The 5,161-nt window shown below is 44.6% G+C and overlaps 1 pseudogene across 1 annotated transcript; it reads left to right on the top strand.

The window, feature by feature from the left end:
- The first annotated feature begins 582 nt into the window (after nt 1–582).
- LOC308246387 (nucleolin-like) lies at nt 583–2,666 on the top strand (annotated as a pseudogene). The gene has a single exon. The product of its transcript is annotated as a nucleolin-like (transcript).
- Nucleotides 2,667–5,161: the final 2,495 nt, after the last annotated feature.

Genomic DNA, 5,161 nt, shown 5'->3' with positions numbered 1-5,161 from the left:
TATATAGCTGGATAAAGATAGGACTATATAAAGACAGAAATATCCCCAGGTAGTTAGGACCAAGGATTATTACTTTGTCAGTGTATGAATTTGAACATGACAGAGTTGTAATACTAAAAATTTTAACCAGAATAATATTAAAACAAATAATTGAATTTGAACTCAGCTGTTTATTTCCTTATTAATCAAATATCATGTCTACCATAAGTAAATACATACATATGTACATAGAAAGAATGAGTGTAAAATTGGAAAAAGAGCATAATTTAAAATGTTAGATTTGGGGTTGACAATATGGAAAGGACTAGGTGATGCTGAACAGCTTTTTGAGTCCATGTTCTTTAGGTAGAGCCAACCTTGGGCTATAGTATGATATAGACCACGCAAAGGTCAGATGATCAATCCAAGGAGTTTCCTGTGCTCCGGAAGGAAATCCATGTGTCAAGAATCTCCTGGGGAGTCTGGAGAAACCTTCTTGTTCTGGTTCTTCAGTACCAGCAGCTGCCATCGATGCCATTTGGTTCCTCTGGGCACATCTGCGCCACTCACCCATCACACACTCTACTGCCATAAGCCACTGTCATGGTGAAGTTAGCAAAGGCTGGTAAAAATCAAGGTGGCCCCCCCAAAATGGCTCCTTCTCCAAAGGAGGTAGAAGAAGATAATGAAGATAAGGAAATGTCAGACGAAGAAGATGAAAGAAGTGCAGAAGAGGTTATTCCTCAGAAAAAAAGGCAAAACGGCTACCACAACTCCAGGAAAGAAGGTAATGGTTTCCCCAACAAAAAAGATTGCAGTTGCCACATCAGGCAAGAAAGCAGTTGTTACTCTTGGCAAAAAGGCAGCAGTTACACCAGCCAAAGCATTAGCCATACCTGGCAAGAAGGGAGGCACACCAGGCAAAGCATTGGTAGCAATTCGTGGTAAGAAGGAAGCAGCTACCCCAGTCAAGGGAGCAAAGCATGGCAAGAATGCCAAGAAGGAAGATAGTGATGAGGAAGATGATGACACTGAAGAGGAGGAGGAGGAGCATGAAGGTGAGGATGAATTTGAGCCAGGAGTGATGAAAGCTACTGCTTCCACTCTTATCTTGGATGATGAGGATTATGACAAAAATGAGGGTTATGATGAAGATGAGGATGAAGATGATGAAGGTGAGGTTGATGATGAAGAATATGACTCTGAAAAAGAACCTATGGAGATCGCACCAGCCAAAGGCAAGAAAGCTCATGTAAAAGCTGTTCCCATGAAGGTTAAAAGCACAGCTGAGGATGAAGACGAAGAAGATGATAATGAAGAGGAGGATGATGAAGAGGATGAAGATGAGGAAGATGAGGAGGAGGAGGATTAAGAGGACGAGGAAAAGCCTATCAAAGAAGTACCTGGGAAATGAAAGAAGGAAATGGCCAAACAGAAAGCTGTGCCTGAGGCCAAGAAACAGAAAATAGAAGCCACAGAACCAACTATAGCTTTCAATCTCTTTGTTGGAAACCTGAACTTCAGCAAATCTGCTCCTGAATTAAAAATGGGTATCAGTGACGTTTTGCTAAAAATGATCTTGTTGTTGTGGATGTCAGAATTGGTGTTTCTTAGGAAGTTTGGCTATGTGGATTTTGAATCTTCTGAAGACCTGGAAAAAGCCTTAGAACTAACTCACTGGTTTAAAAGTCTTTGGCAATGAAATTAAACTAGAAAACCAAAGGGAAAAGACAGTAAAAAGATCAAGATGCAAGAATACTTTTGGCTAAAAATCTGTCTTATGAAGTTACTCAGGACTAATTAAAAGAAGTGTTTGAAGATGCTATAGAGATCAGATTAGTCAACAAAGATGGAAAGAGTAAAGGGATGGCTTATATTGAATTTAAGACAGAAGCCAATGCAGAAAAAACCTTGGGGGAAAAAAGCAGAGGACAGAAATAGATGGGCGATTCATTTTCCTGTGCTATATTGGAGAGAAGGGTCAAAGACAAGACCACAGAGATGGAAAGAATAGCACTTGAAGTGGTGAATCAAAACCTCTGGTTTTAAGCAACCTTTCCTATAGTGCAACAGAAGACATTCTTCAGGAAGTATTTGAGAAGGCAATTTTTATCAAAGTGCCCCAGAACCAAAATGACAAATCTAAAGGGCTTTGCATTTATAGAATTTGCTTCATTTGAAGATGCTAAAGAAGCTTTAAATTTCTGTAATAAAAGAGAAATTGAGGGTAGAATAATCAGGCTGGAATTGCAAGGACCCAGGGGATCACCTAATGCAAAAAGCCATCCATCCAAAACTCTGTCAAAGGTTTGTTTGAGGACACTACAGAAGAGACATTGAAGGAGTCATTTGATGGCTCTGTCAGGGCAAGGATAGTCACTGACAGGGAGATGAGCTCTTCCAAAGGGTTTGATTTTGTAGACTTCAACAGTGAGGAAGGTGCCAAAGCCGCCAAAGAGGCCTTAGAAGACGGTGAAATTGGTGAAAACAAAGTTACTGTGGACGGGGCTAAGCCTAAGGGTGAAGGTGGCTTCTGGGGTTGTGGCAGAGGCAGAGGTGGAAGAGGAGGCCAAGGTGGATTTGGTGGCAGAGGCCAGAGAGGTTTTGGAGGTTGTTGAGGCTTCCTAGGAAGCAGAGGAGGAGGAGGATACCAGAAGCCACAAGGAAAGAAGATGAAGTTTGAATAGTTTCTTCTATTCCTGTCTTTCCCTCTTCCATTTGAAAGAAAGGACTCTGGTGTTTTTACTCTGTTACCTGATCAATGACAGAGCCTTCTAAGGACATTCCAAGACAGTATACAGTCCTGAGATCTACTTGGAAATCCATTTGTATAATATTTCAAAGGAGATACCCTGTTGGTTTTGACTGAATATTCGTATAAACTTTTTAAAGAGATGAGTGATAGAGCTAACTCTTATCTGTAAGTTTTGAATTTATATTGTTTTTTTCCTGTGTACAAAACCATTCCCCCTTGCTACAGTTTTGTGTGTGTGTGTGTGTGTGTGTGTGTGTGTGTGTGTGTGTACTGAGGTACAAAGGAAAGCAGAATGTTTTATCATGATTTTGCTTCAGCGCTATGGGACAAATTAAAAGTCCTAAACTGGAACAAAAAAACCCAAACAAACAAACAAACAAACAAACAAAAAAGGGTCTCCTGGGTCCTCAAAGAATCTGGAAGGGGCTAATTTCCAAAATATATAAAAAACTTATACAACTGAACACCAAGAAAACAACCCCAAAGGACCTGAATAGACTCATCTCCAAAGAAGACATACAGATAAAATGGCCAGTAGATGTATGAAAAATGCTCAGTGTCACTAATCATCAGAAAGATGCAAATTAAAACCACAATGCACCCTAGCTGGTTTGGCTCAGTGCATAGAGCATCAACCTGTGGACTCAAGGGTCCCTCGTTTGGCTCTGGTCAAGACCACATGCCCAGGTTGCAGGTTTGATCCTCAGTAGGGGAATGTGGGAGTTAGCCGATCAGTGATTCTCTTTCATCGTTGATGTTTCTATCTCTCTCTCCCTTTCCCTTTCTCTCTGAAATCAATACAAATTAAAAAAAAAACACACACCCCACAATGAGATATCACCTCATGCCTGTCAGAATGACTATCATCAATAAACAACAAGTGCTGGTGAGGATGTGGAGAAAAAGGAACCCTCATGTACTGTTGGTGGGAATGCAGACTGGTGCGGCCACTGTGGAAAACAGTTATGTAGTTTCCTCAAAAAATTAAAAATGGAACTGCCTCTTGATCCAGTGATCCTATTTCTGGGAATATATCCTAAGAATCCTGAGACACCAATTCAAAGGGATATATGCACCACACCCCAATATTTATAGCAGCATCCTATATAATAAAAGCCTAGGTGGCATCATGCGACATCATCACAAGATGGCCGCCCCATGTCATCACAAGATGGCTGCCACAAAATCGCCACCCCCACGTCGTCACAAGATGGCCACCACAAGATGGCTGCCCCCACATCATCACAAGATGGCCACCACAAGATGGCTGGCAGGGGAGGGAAGTTGTGGGCAATCAGGCCAGCAGGGGAGGGCAGTTGGGGACAAACAGGCCAGCAGGGGAGGGCAGTTTGGGGTGACCAGGCCGGCAGGGAAGGGCAGTTGGGAGCAATTGGACCAGCAGGGGAAGGCAGTTGGGGGCGATCGGGCCAGCAGGGGAGGGCAGTTGGGGGCAATTGGGCTGGCAGGGGAGCAGTTAGGCGTCAATGAGGCCGGCAGGGGAGCGGTTAGGAGCCAGCAGTTCTGGATTGTGAGAGGGATGTCCCCCATAGGGATGTCCCCCATAGGGATCAGGCCTAAACCGGCAGTTGGACATCCCCCAAGAAGTCCCAGATTTTGTGCACCAGGCCTCTAGTCTTATCTAATAAAATAGTAATATGCAAATTAACCATCACTCTGCTACACCCACAAGCCACGCCCACAAGCCACACCCACCAGCCAATCAGAAGTGAATATGCAAATAAACCCAACCAAGATGGCTACGGCCACAGAGAGCAGGAAGGAGGCTTGGGTTTCCCCGGCAATGGAGGAAGCCAAGCTTTCTCCCTGACCTTGCCGGCCTAGGCCTCCGCTCAAGGTTACAAAGTTTCAATGATAGAAGATACATAAACCCAAACAGAAATGGCGGCAGTCAAGGAGCTGGAAAGAGCAGGAGGCTAGGGTTGCCCCTGGCGATGGAGGAAGCCATGCTTTCTGCACACCCTGGCCGGCCCAGGCCTTGCTTAAGGCTACAAAGTTTCAATTATAGAAGATAAATAAATCCCAATAGAAATGGCTGCCACCACGGAGCAAACAGAAGGCTTGGCTCCGCTCCAGGCTACAAAGTTTCAATTGTAGAAGATAAATAAACCCCAGATACCAGGGCCTCCACTTGGGTCGCCGGGGGGCGTGGCCGGCCTGCAAACCACCACAGACCCCTCGCCCAGGGCACCCCACGCCGCAAGGGAACCCTCACCCTGATCCAGGACACCCTTCAGGGCAAACCAGCTGGCCCCCACCCGTGCACCAGGCCTCTATCCTATCTAATAAAAGAGTAATATGCAGATTGACCATCACTCCAACACACAAGATGGCTGCCCCCATGTGGTCAAAGATCCTGCCCCCATGTGGACACAAGATGGCCACCACAAGATGGCCAGCAAGAGAGGG

This window comes from Plecotus auritus, assembly GCF_963455305.1.
Source record: "Plecotus auritus genome assembly, chromosome: 4".
NCBI lineage: Eukaryota > Metazoa > Chordata > Mammalia > Chiroptera > Vespertilionidae > Plecotus > Plecotus auritus.
This window is presented reverse-complemented; position numbering and strand designations above follow the sequence as displayed.